Genomic DNA, 25343 nt, shown 5'->3' with positions numbered 1-25343 from the left:
CGCCAGAATCTTTTCCGTGACGCCGATGTTTCGTCGATCTTCTGTCGAATTTTTTATTAAGTCTGGGATGGGAGATTTTAGAAAATAAAGTGGCTGCACCCGTAAAGGGTTGCCTACGTATCTGTAGACACCCATTTGTGTCTCCCCAAAACCAAACCCAGTGATGAGTGCCTTTCACGTCGAATCATAATCGAATGAAGTGAAAGTGTGGAAAGTTTAGTGTTGCGGAAAGTTTTAATTTCTTTTCTCTTCTCTCTGTTTTTGAAAACCTATTTTAAGAAAACAGCCAATCTAGTTTAGTTGGTCCATGATATGGGTCCAATAATAGTGTAGTTGGATAGGGCTTGAAAAAATCGTTCCAACGATATATTATAAGCCCAATTCCTATGAATATTGAGGAAGTTATGGCCAAATTACTAAACTGGGCCCGGTTTAAGCCTTATATACGGCCCAATGATCTAGATGAGGGCCTAATATGGATTTTTCATTCCTAATGCAATTAGGAATGGTTTTAGTCTTCTAGATTCTTCTAGAAGATTCTTTTCATTCCTAATTCAATTAGCATTGATAAATTGACTTTTGTTGACTTTTCAGAGTTTTAATTAAAATCAAAGAACGTTTTTTGAGGAAAATACGATTTTATCCTCCTGTACGACAATTTCTATCTGATTTTAAGAAAACGTGTGAATTTCTGAGTCAGCGCCAAACGCCAGCTGTAGCGCCTGACGCTACGCTTGGCGCCTGGCGCTAGCCTTGGCTCCTGGCGCCAAGGTCAGCGTCTGGTGCCAATGGCCAGCGTTGGCGCTAACATTGTTTTATCTGCGTCAGAACTCTGTTTTTGATGTTTATCTTTTGGACGATTTTCTTTATAAATAGCATCGTAAAAACTCCGTTTTCATTCATTAATTTTCATCAGTTTTCACCAACTCTCATCAAGATTCTCTTGATTTCTCTCTCTCTCTTTTCTAAACTAGCTTTTCTTAAATACAAAATTCCGCATTCATTGGATTTAGAAACACCTAGCCATATTCGAAGTTGCCTTCGCCCTAGACGTGAAAGGTTTTAATTTCTGAGGGTTTGGACCCAAATCTCTATTTCAATTATTTAATTTAATTATTTTGATTATTATTTTCCTTGAAGTTACTAACATGTGTATTTTGTTATTAGAAAGAGGTACGAGGCATCCAAGTAAGTACTTTAATTGATTTATTGATATTATGATGTAGATATCATGCTTAGGTTTTTATTAATGCTTCCTAGTATCATGTCTAGGGTAATTTTAATATTAAGTATGATTAAAAGTATGATGCCTTTTATTTTCTTTCCTAATATCATGTTAGTATCATGCTAGGATTAAAGCTTTGATTAATATTATTTAGTGACATGATAGGATTTGTTATTAATCTTATTAGTATCATGCCTAAGATCTTGCTATTAATATTATGCTTTAACATGATTATGATAAATATGATTATTTTAATTATCATTATGATTATTATAATTGTTATAATTATTATGATTATTTATGATTATTATTATGTTGCTTGATATTTATTTTTATTGCTTGATCACACCTTTTATGCATGTTTAAAGGGAATTTGTACTTGTAATCACGCTTAATAAGATAATTAATAATCTTGTTTAGGGTTAATATGATTAAAATTCAAGTGATCGCCAATAATAGTTTTATTTATGCATTAATATTCAACCAACATAGATAAACAGGTTTAGGGTAAACCTATTGATTGCATGTTAGTCAGAAAGCGCACATGAATACGATCAGAATAAAGTAGAGGCCTATTATTAGGGCAGGTTCAATCTCTTTTAGGTTGAATTTGTACCTTCATCCCCGAACCCTATTTGGTTCAAGACCTTATGGAGTTGACGATCTCTTGGATCGTTAAGGGGTGTAATCTTCACCTCGTGAACGGTTTACAAGTTCCTAAAAAAAACTTGTTGGCGACTCTTTTGCTCTATCTTCTTTCCCTTTGGACGCCACCGTACTTTAGTGTATGATCACAGTGGGGTTCAAGCTAGGGGTAATGCTTGAAATATTCCCTACAATATCCTTTCTTAAGGAATCAGGCCAAATGTAGCTCTCTTTAGTATCCTACTCAAGTAATTATGGGTAGTATTTCTTAAGTTGGTCAAGATTTGTCATGTTCGAGAACTCGTTGCCATCCATGTCAGTTAGTTTTGTTATACCTCCTGATAGGATTGTTTTGACAATGTAGGGTCCAGACCAATTAGGTCTAAATTTTCCCCTTCGATCTAAAACATTTTTCTTTAATGCTTTTAACACCAAGTCTCCTACTTTGATGTTTCTTGTCTTGACCTTCTTATTAAAATGCCTAGCCATACGAGTTTGGTAACACTGAGTGTGATGCAGAGCTTCTAGTCATATTTCATCGAGTAGAATTAGCTCTTCATATCTTGCCCTAGTCCATTCAACTTCATCGAGTTTGCTCTCTAATGCAATGCGTGGAGATGGAATCTCTAGTTTGACAGTTTGTACGACGTTCATTCCATAAACCAAGGAAAATGGCGTATTTCCTGTTGATGTGCGAATTAACGTGCGATAACCCCACATTGCGAAGTGAAGTTTGTTAGGCCAATCCTTATAATTTTCCGTCATTTTCTCGATAATAGTCTTTAGATTTTTTTAGCTGCCTCGACTGCTCCATTTTCTTGAGGCCTATAAGGGGAAGAATGATGATGTTGAATGCCATATTTTTGTAGCAATTCTTCACATTCGGCTTGAAAGTGAGTTCCATTGTCACTTCATATCATGTGGGACTCCGTATCGACAAATAATATTCCTTTCGATAAAGAGTGCTACATGTTTTGCAGTGAGTTTAGCGTATGATTGTGCTTCAACCGACTTTGTGAAGTAATCAATTGCCACTAGGATATATTCGTGGCCTCCTGTTCCTAGGGGAGTGATTTTGCCGATGATGTCAATTCCCCATGTAGAGAATGGCCATGGCGACGTGTAGGTATAGAGCAAGAATGGAGGAACGTGTTGTAAATTGGCATATATTTGGCACTTAGGGCGTCTTTTTACGTATTGATAGCAATCCCTATTCATTGTATTCCAATAATATCCTTCTCGCATTACCTTTTGGACTAACATTTTGCCATTTATGCGAGTTCCACAAATTCCTTCGTGGACTATCCTCATTGCTCTTTGGGCATCCTTTTTTTCTACACATAAGAGAGCTCGACCCTTAGGTACCCTTTTATGTAGCTCGTTGTCTGTGAGTACGTATTGGGAAGCCAAGAGTCTTAATGCTCGTTTTGCTCTTTTGTCAGCATGGGGAGGGTATTCTCCTTTGGTGACATAATTGAGTATATCCGTATACCACAATTCTTCTTCTTCTTCTTCTTCTTCTTCTTCTTCTTCTTCTTCTTCTTCTTCTTCTTTCTTCTTCTTCTTCTTCTTCTTCTTCTTCTTCTTCTTCTTCTTCTTCTTCTTCTTCTTTCTTCTTCTTTTCTTCTTCTTCTTCTTCTTCTTCTTCTTCTTCTTCTTCGTCTTGGATTACTTCATCATCTTCTATAGCCTGAATATATGCTGGTTTGTGCCTTTTTTCTATAGTTAGAGGCATTTGCTCAATTTCTGTAGGAATCTTAACCATTGAGGCTAGTCTTGCCAAGGCATCAGCAAATTGATTTTCTTCTCTAGGTAGATATGTGTATTCTACCTTCTCTAACTGATTAGAAAGGGTTTCCATATAGGTTTGGTAAGGGGCTAGACTTTCGCTCCTTACTTTCCACCTTTTGGATATTTGATTGATAATTAATGAAGAGTCTCCGAATATCCGTAACTTTTTTACTCCCAATGCCAAAGCTATTTCAAGGCCTACCACGCATGCTTCGTATTCAGCAGTGTTGTTGGTAACGTCAAAATCAAGCTTTATAGAGATTGGAACATGCTCTTCTTTAGGTGATACTAGTAATACTCCAACGCCACATCCCTTTTGGTTTGAGGCTCTGTCGAAGTATAAGGTCCAAGTATCATCTTCAGTGACCATTAAGTCTTCATCTGGAAACTCACTATCGTGTATTGGCGTCGAGTCTTCTATTGGAAAGTCCGCTAGAAAGTCTGACACCATAGATCCTTTGATAGCTTTTTGCGGCATAAAACTTACATCAAACTGGGATAAATTAACTATCCATCTCGATATGCGTCCATTGAGTGTAGATTTCTCGAATAGATACTTGAGTGGATCTAATCGGGAGACTAAAAAGACTGTATGCACTAGCATGTGATGTCTTAACTTGGTTGTGGCCCAAACCAAGGCGAGACACAATTTCTCAAGTGGTGTATAACGTGCTTCATAATCGAGCATTTTCTTGCTTAGATAGTAGATCGCATTTTCTTTTCCTTCTACTTCTTGTGCTAGCATAGCTCCCATTGTCTCTTTGGTAACTGTTAAGTACAACCTAAGATGTATTCCCGGAAGTACTGGTGCTTATACGGGAGGATTTGCGAGATAGGCTTTGATCTTTTCAAAGGATTTTTGACACTCAACATCCCATATTACTGGTACATTTTTCTCAAGTTTTTTAAAGATTGGTTCACACATCATCGTCAATTTTGATATGAACCTACTTATGTATTGCAACCGGCCAATAAATCGTCGAATCTTCTTCTCGGTTTTGGGCGATGGCATTGACATGATTGATTTGACTTTAGTTGGGTCTATCTCTATTCCTCTAGAGCCTATGACATAACCCAAAAGCTTGCCTGAGGTGACTCCAAAAGCACACTTAGATGAGTTCAACCTCATATTGTATTTTCTTAGCCTTTTGAAAAATTTTCTTAAGGCTACTTGATGGCCTGGGTGGTCTTTTGATTTTACAATCATGTCGTCCACATACACTTCAACTTCTTTATGCATCATGTCATAGAGTAAGGCAGTCTCTGCACGTTGGTAAGTAGCACCCGCGTTTTTCAACCCGAATGGCATTACCATGTAGCAGTAAGTGCCCCATGGTGTTATGAAGGTTGTTTTCTCCATGTCTTCTTCTGCCATGAGAATCTGATTATAACCTGCGTATCCATCCATGAACGAGAGAAGTGTGTGATTTTCTGTGTTATCCACCAGAATGTCGATGTATGGTAAAGGGAAGTCGTCCTTTGGACTTGCCTTATTTAGTTCTCGATAGTCGACACACATTCTTACCCTTCCGTCTATTTTCGGAACTGGGACGACGTTGGCGACTGATGGGCGTTAGAACGGTCGCACATTCCACACTCAATCAAATAAATTTATAAATCCTAAAACTAACCCCTAAACAAGTCTAGTGGTAAGTTCGGAGTCGAACCACAAGGAACGGTAATGCTAGATTGTTCTTAATCTAATGCCTAAGCTATGCCGAAGTCGATTTACGGATAAAGGACACTACAACTACACTAAAACACATATAAAGAACAAGGTATGATAAAGTCTACTAGGGGAAAAGATCCACTTAGAACAATTAATAAGCTAATGAGAATCCATTTGATAATCAATCATGCAAAGAAAGAATTATAATGAGAATTAACTACACTCAAAAGTAATCTCTCAAATTCCTAGCCTAGATCCCTCATTGACTAGGTGCATAGAATAAAATTACCCAAAATGCAATCAAATATATCAATTCTAATTCACAATCCCTTGTCAAACTAAAACCAATATGCAATTAAGTGTGCTATCATGGGAGATCAATCCAATCTAAAACAAATAACATGCCAACATCAATTCAATCAATTTAATCACACAATTATCATCAAATTTATCTCAAATAACTCAAATAATCATTACAAAGCCTCACTCAACACCTAGTAGAAGGGAAACTACTCAAGCATAATAAAAGCAACTAAATAAAGCAATAAGAGAAGAGAAAGTAAGAAATGCTCATTGATATAAGGTGGAGATCTTCAAATTCCTCATTTGATTATCCAAAATCCATGAAAACCATTGTGCTCCTCACTTTCTCTCTCTAAAATTTTGAGAGTTTCTCTCTCTAAAACCTAAAACTAACCTAAAATCTATTCTAAACTGAAAAAAAAATCCGTTTCTTTAATGAGAAAAAAAATCTATTTATACCCCTTACAAAATTGCTTAGGAAGCTCCGCAAAAAGTCAGCTGAAACGGGAAAAGGTCCGACCGAACTCTATGTAGGTTCGGTCGGACTCAGGGTAGGTTCGGCCGAACTCAGGGTAGGTTCGGTCGAACCTCCCTGATCCTTGTTTGGTCGAACTTTCCTGGTTCGACCCCTCCTGTAAACATGCTGAAAACTTGGTTGAAACTGCCTTGGAGGTTCGATCGAACTTTTCAAAAGTTTGACCACACCTTGGTTCGACCGAACCTCTTAGAGGTTCGGCCACACCTCCTCTTGAACTTCCTCTTCTTGCTTCCTCTCCTTCCCTTTTGCTCCTCTTGTCTTTGTCCATGCCTCCATACTTGGCCAAGGGGCCTCCTACCGTGCTTAGGACCGCCATGGAACCTGCAAAAGATAGCAAAGATCACGAGAGCATGGGGATGATAAAATTATGCATAAAGATTATCAAAACAAGCGCAAATAAGAATACTTTTCATCCATAAAAAAAAGGAAGCCATAAGAGGAGAAAAGAGGTAGAAAAACCTAAGAAAAACACGAGAAAAGAGACCAATACACTACCCCTAAGGGTAACATAAATGTCACTCATCAGCGACCCATTCAGAGTATTTGGATACCTTGATGAAACCTGCAGTTATTTGTTTTTGAACTTGTTCTTTTATTATAAGAGCTATGTCGGGTTTCATTCGACGTAACTTTTGTTTTACAGGTTTCATTCCCGGAATTAGTGGTATAGTGTGTTGAGCTATTTCTCTATTAATGTCTGGCATATCTTCGTATGACCAAGAAAATACATCGATAAATTCTTTAAGCAAGTTAATTAAATCGGTTCTTTCTTGTTCATTAAGTGTTAGTCCGATTTTAACTTCTCTTTTATTGGTTGAATCATTTGAGGCATCAACCGTCTCAGTTTCTTCAATTATCAGTGTTTTCTTTTCGAGTGTTTCCATTGTTTTAATAAGTTCTTTATCTTTTTCATTTTTAGTTAAGAAATGCTCATCATCTTGGTTTAAAGAAGAACACAAGAAGTAAGGAGAAGATGTTATATTATTATACTCTGAGATCATTACATCAAATAGTGATATGTCCTCAGGGACTTGATCACTAACTATTTTAGGAGAAGAGATAGAAGGGGAAGGTGCTACTACTAAAGACCTAGATGACTCTATAGGGAGAGACTCTGACTCTGACTCAGACGACACTTCGAACATCGGTCCTTGCCCTGTCGTGATGGAGATCTTCTTTCCACTTGGAGTAGTCACCTTGACGGTCTTGCGCCACCCTTGCAGTGATCCTTCCGCTGGAGTAATTAGCTTCGAGGGATCGAAGTTTTCACTTTGTAGGACTGTTTGAATGAGCGAGGAGTTATCCTCTTTGTATGTCGGCTCATCCTTTTCTCGCCCAAATAATAATCCCATGACGTTAAAGTCAAAGCATGGGGGTGCTTTCTCCTTATGGACAGGAGTTGGGATTTCATCTGCGAAATAGAAATCTAAGAAAATTTCGAATCCCGCTTGCCTTATGCCATTTACGACAAATGGTTTGGGAAATTCGTGGCATGGATAGTCCTCTCCTTCTTTTATGAATTGACCATTAAGGGTAAGAGGGTACTGATCCATTGGGATTGCTTTCTTTTGAATGCGTGCGTCGCTACGTGCCTTCGACTTTTCCTGGGCTCGCTTAAGATCTTTCCGAGTCGGTTCGAAACCAAGTCCGAAAGTATCTAATTTATTGAGGCCAGGTGACTCCAGCGGTTTTTCTATTCCCTTTTTCTTTCCTAGGGTTATCCCAGGAAAATGTCCTTGTTTCTTTAGAATAGCATTCACGATCATGATAGAATGGGGGTCATGGCAGAGAGGGGTCCTTTCATCCTCTTGGATTAAGGAGACCTCTTCATTAAAGCCCCACAAATCTTCATCGTCTTCATCGTGCTCCACATTAATTATTGGATTTTCTATAGAATTGATTCTCATAGGCGAAGCATCGATGGTAATATGAATTCCTCCAACTATAGATTTTACTTGTTGGTGGAGAGAAGAGAGGACGACCTTTAGGTCATGAAGCCAAGGGCGTCCCAACAGTAGATTGAATGAAGCTTTAATATCTACTACTTGGAAAGTAGTAGCATGTTTTGTTGCTCCCGCCGTTACATTCATAGTAATTTTACCAAGAGCTTGACGACGAGTGTTGTCGTATGCTCTTATTCCTTGAGTTGACGGGGTTAAGTCTTCGTCCCTTATGCCTAGCATCCTCGCAGTTCTAAGAGGACAGACGTTAATGGTCGATTCATTGTCTACAAGAGTCATAGGGACGTTCACTCTCTTACAAACCACTGTGAGATTTAATGCCTTATAGTGTTTGTCACCTTTTGGGGGTAAATCCTTGTCAGGAAATATGATCAAATTGATGGGACTAGGGAGATGACTCGTGAGGAAGATAGCCAACCCCTCAGGAGAGGTGTCAGAATCTATCCGTATTTTGTCCAAGGCATTCATTACAGCCAGCCTATGTTCTTGAGACGTGGCCAGAAGTTTCCATACGATAGTGTGACCTTACTGAATTTTTGAATTAAATCCTTGAATTTAAAACAGTTTTCGATAGTGTGACCTCCTGATTGATGATATTGACAGTAATATCTATCTGTCCTTTTCAATGATTCAAATGGTCTCGATTCGAGAGGTTTGATCTCGCCACTCTCGGAGAGCATTTTGAACATTTGTACATAGGGGATCCCAATTGGAGCGTAGAGTCTACTACTCTTTTTGGGTTTTTCATTTACTTGTAAAGGAAAACGTTTCGCCTCATAAGTCGTTCCTATGGGTGTGAACTCTTCCTTGGGTTTATTTTTCGGGAGCGGACCTCGTCATATTTCTTCTGAAGTTCTTTTATAGCCTTGAGAGTTTCACGTAGCAAGTGCGATCCTTTGATCATAGTCAGTGTAAGCGATTGCATGTCCTCTTTACTTGCTAATTCTGGAAGATTATCCATGGCGTGGAAAAAGATCTCCTCCTCTTCTTCGATGGCATGGATTTCTTTAACAGTTTTGATGAGAGACGAGGGGTCAACCTCGTTTTCCTCATCAGAGATGGCCAAAGAATGAGGGAGAGGCGCATTATCAATACTTGGCTTCTTACTGGCAGGGGGCAATGGATAATGCGCCTACCAGTAAGAATAACAAGCTGCCATTATCTAACAAATGGTAGGCGCATTATCCTTCTGCTTGTGGATTTCAAGTTCCCTATGGTCAGTCTAAACTTGAATGTTGCATTTGTATCTATCAACGAAAGCGTTCGCTATGGACTCTCAGGTGGAGGTTTTTTCTTTCTCGAGAGAAAAGAACCATTGCTGGCAAACGGTTTCGAGAGATAGTGAGAACAGAGAGGGGAACACTTTCTTGTTGATACCCTTAATACTCATTATTTTTTCGAAGGCTCTTAAATGAAAATAAGGGTTATCAGTTGCCTTGAATTTCGGGATGTCGTTGGCATTGAACTTCTGCAGAAGAAGATCTTTGTCCACCGAGACCCCTTGTGAACTAATCCCTTGAAACTTGTAGTCGCTAGATAGCTTGCTTAGACTCTATTTCATGAGGTCCATCTGTTGTTGTTTCACGGGATCATCGATCTTAAGGGTTAGGATCTTTAGTGCCTCAGTCACAGTAATATAACCAGTTGGTTCCTGAGCTCATTGACTTCTTCTTGTGTTTCCATTACTGTCCTAGCTTTCCTCTTACGAGCGATGGGTTTGTCGAAAAGTTGGACTTGTACAAAAAGATTGTCTTTGATTAATCGTCCTTCCTTTCTTGACCACGCGCTGTAATTTAAACCACTTTTGTTTTAATTACTTGACTCGAATTGACTTTGAATTCACGGTTTTAAAGAGGAAAAATAAAAAATAGGTGCATATTTTGGCAAAAATAAGGTATATATTTTTAGGAACCAAGTATGGTATTTAAATTGGAGGATTAATATTTGACTTACCCCCCTAAAAAATGACAGAAAAAAAACGCGCATACAAGACTTTCTTAGACATGGTTAAAGTACATGTATTGGTGTATGCGTTGAGTGTAAGTGACATGCTTGGACTTTTGTGTAAGACCATGGGACTTGGTGCCTAGACTCAATTAATGACTTAACAAGGTATTATTAACAGTAAAATTTAACCAAATTGATTAGCAAACTGGTTAATTAGACACAAAGTGATGACTCGATCAATAATCCGAACTGTCGTCAAAATGATAGGACTGGCGCCTCTCTTTGCAGTGTAGCGCCAGACGACAGCATTGTCGCTAGGCGCCACCCTCCAAAGAGTGGCGCTACAATTCAAACTTAGGCGCCATTGCTGGAGCTTCGATCTGAAACTGTTTTCGGTATTATCAATCAACAGGAGTATGCCTAAAGTCGTACTAGGTCAATTCTGGTTAAAATATTAGACTTTATTTACTCAAATTAATTAATTCATTAATTAGGAAAAGTTCTTTTAGTCATTTATTTAGTTAATCTTAGAATAAGTCAAACAAACAATTAGGAAAAACATATACCATATGCACAACAAATAATGCGCAATTACTCAAGTAGGCACAATATGATGCATTGAGTTTGCAACCTAACCATGGCTCTAGTCTCTAAAGTTCGGGATATGGGTTAGTCAATAGAGGGTCCATGGTTAATTGTCCAGATGCACCGCGCGGAAGCCTAACCGTGAAGGGTTGGCGCGAGTGGATGGGACACCGCGAGTTTAAAAAAACTCGCTTCCATGGTTTGGTGAATTCAACATTCTCGGATGTACCCTTTGTTGCTCAGAGCGTTCAATCAGGTAGATGGAGCATGAATTCCCAGGGGGTTATGTCCATATGTAGAACACATATGGGGTTCTAAAAAGTGAGAAAAACTCAATCAGAAAGTAGGATCGAGCAAACAATGCTAAAAACTGGTCAAAATTAGAACGCATATTTCTAGCTCGGTATTGGAAGAATTTGGCGCCAACAAACAGAGACTGGCGCCAACTTTTGTCTTTAGCGCCTGGCAACAGAGTTGTCGTCTGGCGCTAAAGTCAAAATGATGGCGCTAACTTCTGTTCGCTGACGCTAATTCCTACATGCCTCAGCAACTTTCTGTGCTCGATAAAATTTTCCAATTTCGCGCAGTGTTGTTTCGGTCCTAGTTGTGAAAGATATTCCTCTAATTTCCTACCTATAAAAATCCTATGTTTTAACTCATTACGGATGGTCTTTCCAATGCGATCTTTTTTATGCATATGACAATAATGTTAATCAAAATTACGCACATGAAATACTTAGAACGTTTCGAGTCTCATCCACTCATTCTAAATCATTGCCAAAATAAATTTCAGGAATTAAAATAGAAATCCTCCCCAGCGGAGTCGCCAAAAAATTGTAGGGAATAATTCAAGCATTACCCCTAACTTGAACCCCACTGTGATATACACCAAAGTACGGTGGCGTCCAAAGGGAAGGAAGCTAGAACAAAAGAGTCGCCAACAAGTTTTTTTTTAGGAACATGTAAACCGTTCACGAGGTGAAGGTTACACCCTTAACGATCCAAGAGATCGTCAACTCCAATAGGTCTGGAACCATGACTGGTAGTTCGGGGATGAAGGTACAAATCCAACCTAAAAGATATTGAACCTGCCCTAATAATAGGTCTCTACTTTATTCTGATCGTATTCATGTGCGCTTTCTGACTAACATGTAATCAATAGGATTAACACTAAACCTGTTAAATCTATGTTGGTTGAATATTATGCACAAATAAATATATTATTGGCGACCACTTGAATTATAATCATATTAACCCTGAACAAGATTATTAATTATTTTATTAAGCGTGATTACAAGTACAAATTTCTTTTAAACATGCATAAAAGGCGTGATCAAGCAATAACAATAAATATAAAGCAATATAATAATCATCATAAAAATAATGAAAATAAATCATAACCATGTTAAAGCATAATAAAAATAGCAAGATCCTAGGCATGATACTAACAAGATTAATAACAAACCCTGGCATGTCACTAAACAATAAATATCAAAGCTTTAGCCCTAACATGATACTAACATGATATTAGGAAAGAAAATAGGAAGCATCATAGAAATCACAACTGTCATATTTGATGTTAAAGTTACCCTAGACATGATACTAGGAAGATCAAAACGCCCTAACATAACACTAGGAATCATAACAACAACCTAAGCATGATTTCTACATAATAATATCAATAAAAAACATTGAAGCACTTACTTGGATGCTTCGTACCTCTTTCTAATAACAAAATACACACGTTAGTAAATTCAAGGAATGAAAAAAACTAAATTAAATAATTGAAAGAGAGATTTGGGACCAAACCCTCAGAAATTAAAACCTTTCACGTCTAGAGCGAAGGGAAATTCGAATATGACTAGGTGTATCTAAGTCTTGCGAGTGCGGAATTTTGTATTTGAGAAAATGCTAGTTTAGAAAAGAAAAAGAAAGAAAGTAATTAAGAGATTCTTGATGAGAGTTGGTGAGAATTGGAGAATGAAAACGGAGTTTTTAGAAGGATATTTATAGAGAAAATCAGCCAAAAAGAAAAAAAATCGAATCAGAGTTCTGACGCGTAAAACGAGGTTAGCGCTAGACGCTGACATTAGCGCCAGGCGCTAACGCTAGCGCTAGGCGCCAGACTTAGCATCAGGCGCGAATGTTGGCGTTTGGCGTTAACTTAATTTTATTGACGCGTTTTCTAAAATCAGATAGAAATTGTCGTACAGGAGGATAAAATCGTATTTTCCTCAAAAATATTCTTTTATTCTGATTAAAACTCTAGAAAAGGCAACAAAAGTCAATTTATCAATGCAAATTGAATTAGGAATGAAAAAAACTTCTAGAAGAATCTAGAAGCCTAAAACCATTCCTAATTGCATTAGAAATGATAAATCTATATTAGGCCCTCCTCTAGATCATTGGGCCGCATATAAGGCTCAAACCGAGCCCAGTTCAGTAATTTAGTCATAACTTCATCAATATTCATCAGAATTGGGCTTATAATATATCGTTGGAAAGCTGTTTTCAAGCCCTATCCAACTATACTATTAATGGACCCATATCATGGACCAACCAAACTGGATTGGCTGTTTTCTTAAAATAGGTTTTCAAAAACAGAGAGAAGAGAAAAGAAATTAAAACTATCCGCAACACTAAACTTTCCACACTTTCACTTCATTCGATTATGATTCGACGTGAAAGGTACTCATCACTGGGTATGGATTTCGGGAGACACAAATGGGTGTCTACAGGTTGGGCCACTTTCTTTTGGCCCGTGTCCATGACCCGTCACCAGGGTCCACAACCCCTTGCCACACGTGCCGCCACCGTGGCGTACTGCCAACGTGGCTGCCACGCGTGCTGCCACATGGCATTTTTCCATGTGTGCTTCCACGCGTGCTGCTACATTGCTTTTTGCCATGTGTGCTGCCACGCGTGCTGCCACATGGTGTTTTGTCATGTGTGCTGCCACGTGGCACGCTCCTATTTGGCGCGCTTTCCTAGCCTTTCTCCGACGAATCCTAAATTTCGGCTCAACATTTGAGATTCTCCGACGCTCGGTTTCGACGTTCCAAGATCGAATTTCCGATGTCTAAATATTTAATGCTCGGGCGACTCATTAATTTCTTCCGAATTAATTCGTCAAGTCAGTTCGTTCGTTGCTTGAGTGTGACCCGAAGGGTTCAGTCAAGATTAAGCTGTAATATTAATTATACATTAATATTACTGATTGGAAGCGGCCTCCATCTAGGCATCACAATCACTTGATCTTACTGAATATATTAGCTTTCTAATAATTCTGAACCCACTATCAGAATAATACACTTGTTTGAAGGACACCATTCTTTTCAGAGACAAGGTATGTTCGTTATACCTTTCATTACTCGTTTAGGAATAAAAAAAAAATCTGAAAGGCTTATTAGAACAACAGAATACAGTACATTACATTACATTAATCTCATACTAACGTGGTACATGTAAGAGGACTGAACACAGTACATGTTACAGATAAATTAAAATTGGAGAAAAAAAAACAATTTAGGGAGTAAAAGATCTGAAAGTAATTGAGCATTAACCATTTTTCTCGACGAATTAAATCATGTAGAGAAATTGTAACTTGTTAGTTGTAAGGAACACACAATATATACTCGAGACAACATATTTCTCACCATGAGAAACAGGGATTTTCCCGACAAGATACATGCAATTAATGTTAAATAAATTTTATTATGATCACAAATAAAGCATATGTAAATATGGCAGCAATAATACGATTGATTAGTTTAATTTCCAAGGTTGATGGACTCTGCTGGCCGCACTGCTCCTACACCCATACTTGATCTCGCTTGTCCTAGCTGCTCGGGCGCCACCCCGGGTTGGCGCCCTACATTCATGCCTTCAGGAAGTGAGCCTACGATATCTGCAACTATCGGCTGCACATCTTCTTCCACACCAGCCAAAACTACAGCCATAACAAGCATTGCCATGCTAATGAACACCAAAGACTTGTTACTAAGCCCAGCCATTTTGGTAAAATGAATACTGAATATAAGAAGAATTAAGTAGAGCTTTTATTTTCCTCAATAAGCTAGTAATACTACTAACTGTATAGTCTGTATTATAATTTGATGATGAATAAACTGTGGGATTGGAGCAAACTTATATAAATGCAAAGTCTTCATAAGTCAAGGACTTTGCTTTAAAAAACCCCTCAATAATGGGTAGCATACTAGCAGCCTTGTAGTCTTGTACACTAGTGTACAAAACTACAGTTCCGCACACAATTATTTGATTCCCTTTTATGTCTTGTTTAGTTAAACTTATTTGTATTTCAGAATATCTTTAATTTCGTATTGAAAAATTATGAAATTTAGATATTAATAAAACACACATTATTACGTATCTAACAAGATCCCACTTAATATATTTTTTCCTTATAGATTATCGTACACTTAATGTCTAAGTTTGATTAAATCAGACAATCAGATCAAACCAACTCAGATCAGGCCAGATCAGACCAAACCAAACTAGATTAGATCATATCAGTTAATTTCAGATAAGCAAAAATAAGGTGAACCAAACCAACCCTTACTATCGAGAACATCTTGATAGTTATATTTAAATATTATGAATTTAAACACTTTTTTATTTATTTATTTTTATTTTATTTTATTCGAATTTAAACGCTTTTCAAATGCTTCATTTTGAGTTTTTGACTATTATAAAGAAAAATAATAATCATGTTAGGTACCTGGATCATATTAAATTTGTCTCAATGTATAGATCCAAACTTTTATAGTTCATTTACAAACATGCACAATCAAATTAAATGAAACAACCGAAAAAAAAAACAAAGAAGTAATTCTTTGTACCAACTTGTAAAAATAATAATAATAATAATAATAATAATAATAATAATCTACAGCTTAGATCTATTGGCACGACCATATATGTTAAGATTAGCATTTTGCCTATATTCAACTCTAGTCTTTTTTTAAGGGTAAACCTTACTCCAACCTTATTCAATCAACTTCCCAAATGAACAATGCATCTTCCCACATGAACAATTGCATATAAAATTCCCATTTGGGAGACAAAATCACAGGATATCATCTTGTGATATGCGCGTTAGCTAGGAAACTACAATGTTTTCTTTAATTTATTTTAGATCATAAAGTGTTGTACAATAAATTTCTTTTTTAAAAAAATAGTAAAAATAATCCTAACTTTCGCGTACCAGCTTTAACAAATCCCAAGAGTAAAGACGATAACAATTAAATAGGTTTTTTCTTTTTTGTTTATTGGAATCTTAAAATAAAAACAAAATTCAAAAAAAAAAATAGCTACCGCCTCTCCGACAGCCTACCCCACCCCACCCACAAAACAACAGCCACCCCCTCCCTTACCCACCATTAAATTGTCGTAACACTCCCCTCCTTCCCCCCTACTCATCAGATTCTTCCCTACCGGATTCCCCTCCGCCTCTCTTCCCTTATGCTGAAACGATAAAGAAAAGGAGGTCATGTGTGTCGATGGGTGTAGGGTTAGTTTCGATGTCGGGGAATTGAAGGGTAAGGGTGGGTTTGATATGCAGGGGAAGGGAACATAAACTATTTGCCTTCTCTTTTTTCTGATTGCGGTAGTGCTTCTGCTTTCAAGGTGAGGGTTAGGGAGGGGGTGTTTACCGGAGTGGGGATAGGGAGGGTCGGTTTTCGGTGGCGGAGGTTAGGGGGGTCTGCTTCGGTTTGGGAAATTTGATGGAAGGTTGGCTGGCTGGCTGTCGGCAACGGGGGTTGGGGAGGTGGTTTACGGCAATGCGGTTGGAAGGGAGTAGCGGACTTTTTTTAATCAATCACGTGCTAACACATGCCATGTACTTGTTATAATAGATTATGCGACCACTGTAATAAAAGTTAATGGCCCCCAAAGTTCAGATTATATATAAGAATCCATGGTTGGAATTATTGAAAGAGAATATTTGGAAGTTATGGTTATTTTTATCCATCAATTTTTCCTATATTTTCTTAACCATATACAAACTTGGGTCTATTATGTGAATGATACATATGCATCTGTAAAGTACATTGCATATGTACATAAATAATGCGAGCAAATTTATTCAATTTAAATTCCTTCTTAGACAGTGGCAGATTCAGGATTTTCAATTCGTACCTATGAGTCACCATGTGAAAGTACAAAAAATTTCCAGTAATCTAAGATGGAAAAAATTAAATACGATGATTTATCATCATTTCCTAACAGATAATTTTAATTTGAAGAAGAAATTAACAAAAACGGTTATTTCACCAAATGTCACTAAATACTTTAAAAATTCACCAAATGCCATCGGGTTTTTTCAAAATTCACCAAATGCCACTGACAAACAGTATATTGTCATGGCGTGCCATTAATGAGCTCTGGCTGTCAGCTATCCGTTACTACAATTCTTAATTCACCAAATGCCACCGACTACTTTTTATTTTTCATAAAATGTCATTACGTATATAAATTATTACGCAACATAGCTTAGACCTAATGAGTTATAACGACTAGTTAGTTTCATCTTTTTTTGATTTTTTTAAGGGTAAACTAGTTGTTATACCTAATTTGTTGTACAAATTTAATACTTAGAACACACATAGTAAGTAGCCCTCTATTTGCATAGTCATGAGTATTGCCCGTTACAAAAACTCTTTTGTAACGAATTAAATTGTGCTTGTTACAAATGAGGTTTTTTCTACTAGTGCACCAACCTGGCCATGCCCGAAGTCGTTACCTTAACCGCAAGGAGGGGGAAGCCGAAGGCAGGGCTAGTGACTGGAGTGAAGTCGTAAGAAGGTAGCTGTAGACACCCATTTGTGTCTCCCCAAAACCAAACCTAGTGATGAGTACCTTTCGCATCGAATCATAATCGAATGAAGTGAAAGTGTAGAAAGTGTAGTGTTGCGGTTAGTTATTTCTTTTCTTTCTTTTTGTTTTTGAAAACCTATTTTAACAAAACATCCAATCCGGTTTAATTTGGTCAATGGAAAGGGTCCAATAATAGTGTAGTTGGGTTGGGTTCGAAAAGATCTTTCCAACGATATATTATATGCCCAGTTCCAATGAATAATGAGGAAGTTATGGCCAAATTACTAAACTGGGCCCGGTTTGGTGCTTATATGCGGCCCAATGATCTAGAGGAAGGCCTAATATTGATTTATCATTCCTAATGTGATTTGAATTGATTATAGTCTTCTAGGATCTTCTAGAAGTTTCTTTTGAATCCTAATTTAATTAGCATTGATAATTTTACTTTAGTTGACTTTTAAGAGTTTTAATTAGAATAAAAGAAGTGTTTTTAAGGAAAATACAATTTTTCCCTCTCGTACGGTTAAATTTTATAAAAATAAGTAAACGCATGGAAAATTATTTTCAGCGCCATACGACAGCTCTGTCGCCTAACGACAGACCTGGCGTCTGGCGACACGCGCAGCATTTGGCAACAAGTCTGTCGTTTGGCGACAGGCGTGTGTTTGGGGCTGCGGTCGTGTTTTATTCTTTTTGAAACTCTAATTCGTTTTTTTATCATATCCGGCTGATTTTTTCTATAAATAGCCTCCTAAAACCTCCGTTTTCCATCATGAATCTCTTGATTACACACTCTCTCTCTCTCTCTTTTCTAAACTAGCCTTTTGCACGCAAAATTTCGCATTCACAAGATCTAGAAACACCTATCCAAGTTCGAAGTTGCCTTCGCCCTAGACGTGAAAGGTTTTAATTTCTGAGGGTTTGGTCCCAAATCTCTATTTCAATTATTTGATTTAATTGTTTGTTTAATATTTTCCTTGAAGTTACTAATGCGTGTATTTTGTTATTAGAAAGAGGTACGAGCCATCAAAGTAAGTACATTAACTGATTTATTGATATTATGATATAGAAATCATGTTTAGGTTATTATGATTCCTAGTGTCATGTTAGGATGTTTTGATCTTCCTAGTATCATGTTTAGGATAATAATTATAATTTCTAATATCAAATATGACAATTATGATTTCTATGATGCTTCCTATTTTCTTTTTTAATATTCATGTTAGTGTCATGTTAGGGCTAAATATTTGATTTTTATTGTTTAGTGACATGCTAGGGTTTGTTATTAATCTTGTTAGTATCATGCCTAGGATCTTGCTATTATTATACTTTAGCGTTGATATGATTATGATTATTTTTATATTTATTATGATGATTATAATTTTGATTATTATTGATGATGATGATTATTGTTGCTTGATATTTATTGTTATTGCTTGATCACACCTTTTATGCATGTTTAAAGGGAATTGGTACTTCTAATCAAGCTTAATAAGATAATTAATAATCTTGTTTACGGTTAATATGATTATAATTCAAGTGATCGCCAATAATACTTTTGTTTGTGCATTAATATTCAACCAACATAGATTAAACAGGTTTAGGGTAATCCTAATGATTGCAAGTTAGTCAGAAAGCGCACATGAATACGATCCAAATAAAGTAGACGCCTATTACTAGGGCAAGTTCAATCTCTTTTAGGTTGGATTTGTACCTTCATCTCCGAACTACCAGTGATGGTTCCAAACCTATTAGAGTTGACGATCTCCTGGATCGTTAAGGGGTGTAACCTTCACCTCGTGAACGGTTTACAAGTTCCTAAAACTTGTTGGTGACTCTTTTGCTCTAGCTTCTTTCCCTTTGGACGCCACCGTACTTTAGTGTATAATCACATTGGGGTTCAAGCTAGGGATAATGCTTGAAATATTCCCTACAGTTTTTTGGCGACTCCACTGGGGAGGATTTCTATTTTAATTCCTAAAATTTATTTTGGCAGCAATTATTTAGAATGAGTGGATGAGACTCGAAAAGTTCTAAGTATTTTATGTGCGTAATTTTGATTAACATTATTGTCATATGCATAAAAAAGATCCAATTGTAAAGACCATCCGTAATGAGTTAAAACATAGGAATTTTACACGTAGGAAATTTGAGGAATATCTTTCACAACTAGGATCGAAATAATGCCGCGCAAAACTGAAAAATTTTATCGAGCACAGAAAGCTGCCGAGGCATGTAGGAACTGGCGTCAGAAAACAGAGTCTGTCGCCAACGATTTGACTCTGTCGCCAAGTGACACTCCTGTCGCCAGACGACAGAACCAAATTGCGACGACGACCTCTGTTCGCTGGCGCCAAGTTCTTCTAATACCGAGCCAGAAATATACGTTCTAATTTTGTCTAGTTTTTAGCACTGTTTGCTCGATCCTACTTCTTGATTGAGTTTTTCTCACTATTCTGAAACCCATATGTGTTCTACATATGGACATAACCCTCTGGGAATTCATGCTCCATCTACCTGATTGAACGCTCTGTTCAACAAAGGGTATATTCGAGAATGTTGAATTCACCAAACCATGGAAGCGAGTTTTTAACTCGCGTTGTCCCATCCACTTGCTCCAACCCTTCAAAAGGTAAGGCTTTCGCGCGGTGCATCCGGACAATTAACCATGGACCCTCTTTGACTAACCCATATCCCGAACTTTAGAGAACTAGAGCCATGGTTAGGTTGCAAACTCATTGCATCATGTTGTGCCTACTTGCCTAATTGTGCATTATTTGTTGTGCATACTCTATGTGTTTTTCCTAACCGTTTGTTTGACTTGTGTTTAAGATTAAATAAACAGCTTAATGACTAAAAGGAATTTGCCTAATTAATTAATTTATTTGAGTAATTAAAGTCTAATAATTTAATCGGAATTGACTTAGTACGACTTTACGCATGTCCTCCATATCACAATATTCATTCTTCCAACCTCCTTCCATCTATTGCATGTTGAATAGAGTTGAGTCAAATAATTAACAAAGAATATCCCTAATTTCCCTTTCCACAGTACTTGGTCAAGGAGAGAAGGGAGATTAATCAAGGACAACACCTTCATTCAAGTTCAAATTTTTAATAAACCAGTGAGTTGGAAACTGAAAGCTAAGAAGATAATTGCAAGTCAAGAAGAAGTCAACGAACTTAGGAATCAATTGACTGGCGTAACTAAAGTGTTGAAGGCTTTAACCCTTCAAATTAATTACCCTGTGAAGCAAAAACAAATGGATCTTATGCAAGAAAGCTTGAGCAAGCTATCTAGTGACTACAAGTTTCAGGGCATTAGTTCACAAGGGGTATCGATAGACAAGGAGCTTCTTCCGCAGAAGTTCAATGCCACTGAAATCCCTAAGTTCAAGGCAACCAATAATCCTTATCTTCACTTAAGAGCCTTTGAAACTATAATGAACACTAAGGGGATTGATAGGAAAGTCTTTCATTCCTTGTTTTCCTTATCTCTTGAAACCGTTTGTCAACAATGGTTCTTTTCTCTTGAAAAAGAGAAAACCTCTACCTGGGAATCGATAGTAAACACTTTCATTGATAGGTATAAATGCAATATTCAAGTCAAAACCGATTATAGACAACTTGAGATGCTAAGACAAAATGAGAATGAAGGCTTTACCGCTTTCTTCAATATGAGGAGGGAAACTTCCACTAAGATGATTAAGGTGCCCTCCGAAAAAGAATCTGTGAGGATGTTCATCAAAAATTTACAAGAAAAATATTCAAAGCACTTAAAATATCAACACAACTTGAATACTTTCAAGGCCGTTTATGACATCGGAATTGAAATTGAAATTGAAGATGACCTCACAAAGCAAAAAGATATAAACAATAACAACAACAGTGGCTGGAAAGGAAAGAAGAACGACAATCCTTCTTCTTCTGAAAACGCCCACTCTAGTAACAATGTTAGTACCTTTGATCTCAGTGAAGTTTTAGCCATGGATAACCAAGCATCTAAGAAGCAACTAAGGAAAGATTCACTCCCATTGGGATGAGTTACGATACTGCCTTCGATCGACTCCATGTTAAGGGACTTATTACTCCCATTGGACCTATTCAAGATCTCACACTGGAAAAGAGATTTCCTAGTTGGAATCCAGACGCACATTGCAAATATCATCGAGGTAGGGGTCATAAGGAGGCTATCCAACATTTGATCGATAATGACAAGCTTCCCATGCCTCCATCTAGCAAGAAGAGCGAGTGATGATAAAGCAAACGACACAAGACATAGGCGAGCTTCAACGACGAGATTTCGTGATATCCTCTTTTAAATTTCTTTTATTTACCCTTTACCCAATAAGTCTAGCATAGGCATCTTTTTATTCTCCTTAGATTTATTTTGTAGGATCATTATTTCTTCTCCTTCAATAAAAATAAGCATTTATTTTCTTGCATATGATTATTTCATAACATTACGCTAAAAAAAATACATGTCAAACTAAGCACAAGATATACCAATGATTTGAGGCACCCTTTGTAGCCACATCATATCACCTTTCACCCTTCAAATATGCAATCCTTTTTTGATAAACCACTTTGAACCTCGTCTAACGATAGACCTTTCATTTTTCAACCCATATCTACCTAACCTTGGGATGGGATAGTGTGAAACTTATGCAATTTTCAATTTCATAAAAAGCTTGAGTGACTACAAAAGATTAAAATAGCTAAAATAAAAAATAATAAAAGTGTACAGAAGGGAAAGTGTTCCAATGTCTTTGACATGAACGTGTCTTTTATATGAACACGTCTCAGATTGCGTCTCTTATCGAGTGCTCGGTACCGTGCCTGAGAAACATGAATGCCAAGTGAGTGATAGACCGCATGATCGGGATTTCCCACACTTATAAAAATAAAATAAATGCTAAAGCAAAAGAGAGAGAAAAATATAAACCAAAAAAAAAAGAGAAGAGAGAGATAAAAAAGATTTAAAAGCCTCAAGCATACAGATATAAAGATTCAAAAGCAAGGTTGCACACCTTGGGGGCTTATCTAGGGTCTTGAGATTTTATCCCTTTCTTCTTCAACCCTGTAGCGTAACCATGTTACAAACCTTAAAAAAATACCTTTTTGAGGTATACACACACTTGTGCGAGGTTCGGCTAGAGCTACGTTCGGCCTGATTCCTAACAGATACGTAGGCAACCTCACATCGAGGTGCGACCGTAATAAAAATGCATTCATATTCACATTCACACATCATGACCATATCAAGGGATCTCCTATGCTCATCCCTATCTACTTAGAGCTAGACTTGGGGGCTTGATCCCTAATCATTAGCTTACCTAGCCTAAGGGTCACCATCATTTGACTCTTCTTGAAATAATATATTTTTCCACACACTTAGCCCTTGCGGCTTAACTTTAGTGTCACTATCACACACATCACAGATACATGACCAAATATACTTCCCTTAGGAACCCTTTGTCATGAAATCTTATCACAACGTTGAAGCATGCCTTGTCATATCAAGATCACTCATCATTGCATAAAAAAATATGAAGTGCTTAGCCTCCGTGTCTAATTACCCAAATACTTTCATCATTGAGTCAACAGTTGAGATATCCTAGGATGAATTAATCCTTGAACCTTAAGAGATAGTATCAAACAACATTTGACTAAGCTCATTCAACATGCACCATCAAAAAATTCTTCTTTGTTGCATCTTTCTTTTTCAAAAGAAAGTCGATACCCTCCACATAATGACGGAAATTTTTTGTATTTTCGAGTTGCGCGATCACATTGCAATGCACACGAGTCATGTACACATTGAGTTATGTCGTGTTATCACATTGAGTCAACATTATGCACACACGAGTCACACGAACTAAGTCATCATTAAGTCAGGTTTATACCTTGATTCGTATCAAGTTAATGAGTCAAGCAAAGCCTTAGGTCAACCCTAAAGAGAGATAAGCAAAGTCCTATAGTCAAAAATATAAATGCAGGTTCATCCCAGCAAGCAAGAACGTTTTCGGATTTTTTTTCAAAAAACCGCGAATACGCTGCATGAGACTCTTCCGAGATGAAAGGAGTTTGAGAAAAACTACATGAATTAGTAAATTAGAGATGAAGAGCTTTAATTTACAAAAGATTTGAGCGGATTTGGTTGAAAGGAAACGACCAAGTTTAGAGTTCGAAGCGAAACCAAGCAACGAATAACAGCAACAAGGGCAAAATAGGGAATACCCGACTCCAGCGCTAGTTGACAAGGCAGTCACCAGGCGACAACATCTATCGCCTGGCGACAGAAGCAAAGTGAGGCGCTAGAGTCTTCCTGGAGGCGCTGGTGCGGCGAACAATGCGCCCCCCTTATTGGATTATGTGGAGCTCTTATAGTAATTTCGGGTTCCTTGGTACGCCAGTTATACCCTATAAGAAAATGATTAAGTAGTCGGTTTGATTACAATTGCAAACAAGTGATTTACCTGATGAAAGATCGTCTCACTTGGCTTAATGCACCCAAACATTGGCTCATCGCAAAGGCACCAACATAATGGTTCATAAAGCAATAAAAGCACCGACATTCAGGTTCACAATTCAAAAGCACCAACATAATGGTTCACAAAGAATTCCTAGGATGAAAAATTTTCACAAATCAATTTGAAGCCTTTAAGAATCGCAGATATGGTTCTTGAAAAAGATTTTCCAATGCTGGAAAGGTTAATTTGAAGATTTAAGCTTTCAACAAGGGGGCTTTAAGATTAAAGAAAAAAGTCTCTCGCATTGGATTTGAGAAGGACGGTTTGAGATGAAGCGACCTTCGATAGCTTTCACTATGATTGGGCAGGTTATTATTTGATTTGAGAAAAGAACGATTCAAGATGAAACGGTCTTTGATAGATTTCGCTAATATTTTAGGAGTTGTCACTTAGATTTGAGAAGATAGGACAACATGGGCGGTCTTTGAAGGCATTCGCTAAGATTATGGAGGTTATCACCTAGATTTGAGAAGATAGCACGAGATGGACGGTCTTCGACGACACTCGCTAAGATTGTGGAGGTTGTCACCAAGATTTGAGAAGAGCGGTTCGTGATGAGGCGGTCTTTGATGACTTTTGCTATGATTAGGAAGGTTGTCACTATGATTCAAGGAAAAGGCTTGAGATGTAGCAGCTTTGATCAACGGCGTTCCCTAGCTTGTGGAGGGTTGTCACAAACAACTAGGGGGTGATTTCAAGAGAAGTTACCTTCGATAGCATTCCCTAGCTTGTTGAAGGTTGTCACAAAAGCAATGCAACACAAATCGGTTACCTCCAGAGAAATGTGCTCGACGGTGCAAGATACGCGTTTCTCAACTCTCTTATCTGTTTTAACTAACGCTATTTTTGCAGGTATCGGCGTTATAAGAATGATTTAGGATCGCCGAACATTCTGAGTCATTTTCTGTCCTTATCGCTACTTTGACTTTCGTTTTCAAAACTTGCGTTTCTCAAAACTCAGTCAAAGTGGGGGCTTCTGTAGACACCCATTTATGTCTCGCCAAAACCAAACCCAGTGATGAGTACCTTTCGCGTCAAATCATAATCGAATGAAGTGAAAGTGTAGAAAGTCTAGTGTTGCAGTTAGTTATTTCTTTTCTTTCTTTCTGTTTTTGAAAACCTATTTTTAGAAAACAGTCAATCTAGTCTGGTTTGGTCCATGGCAAGGGTCCAATAATGATGTATTTGGGTCGGTTTCGAAAAGAGATTTCCAACGATATATTATAAGCCCAGTTCCGATGAATAATGAGGAAGTTATGGTCAAATTACTAAACTTGGCCCGGTTTTATTCTTATATGCGGCCCAATGA

Source organism: Chenopodium quinoa, unplaced genomic scaffold (genome assembly GCF_001683475.1).
Source record: "Chenopodium quinoa cultivar QQ74 unplaced genomic scaffold, ASM168347v1, whole genome shotgun sequence".
NCBI lineage: Eukaryota > Viridiplantae > Streptophyta > Magnoliopsida > Caryophyllales > Amaranthaceae > Chenopodium > Chenopodium quinoa.
The sequence above is the reverse complement of the archived record's forward strand: the minus strand, read 5'-3'. Positions refer to the sequence as shown.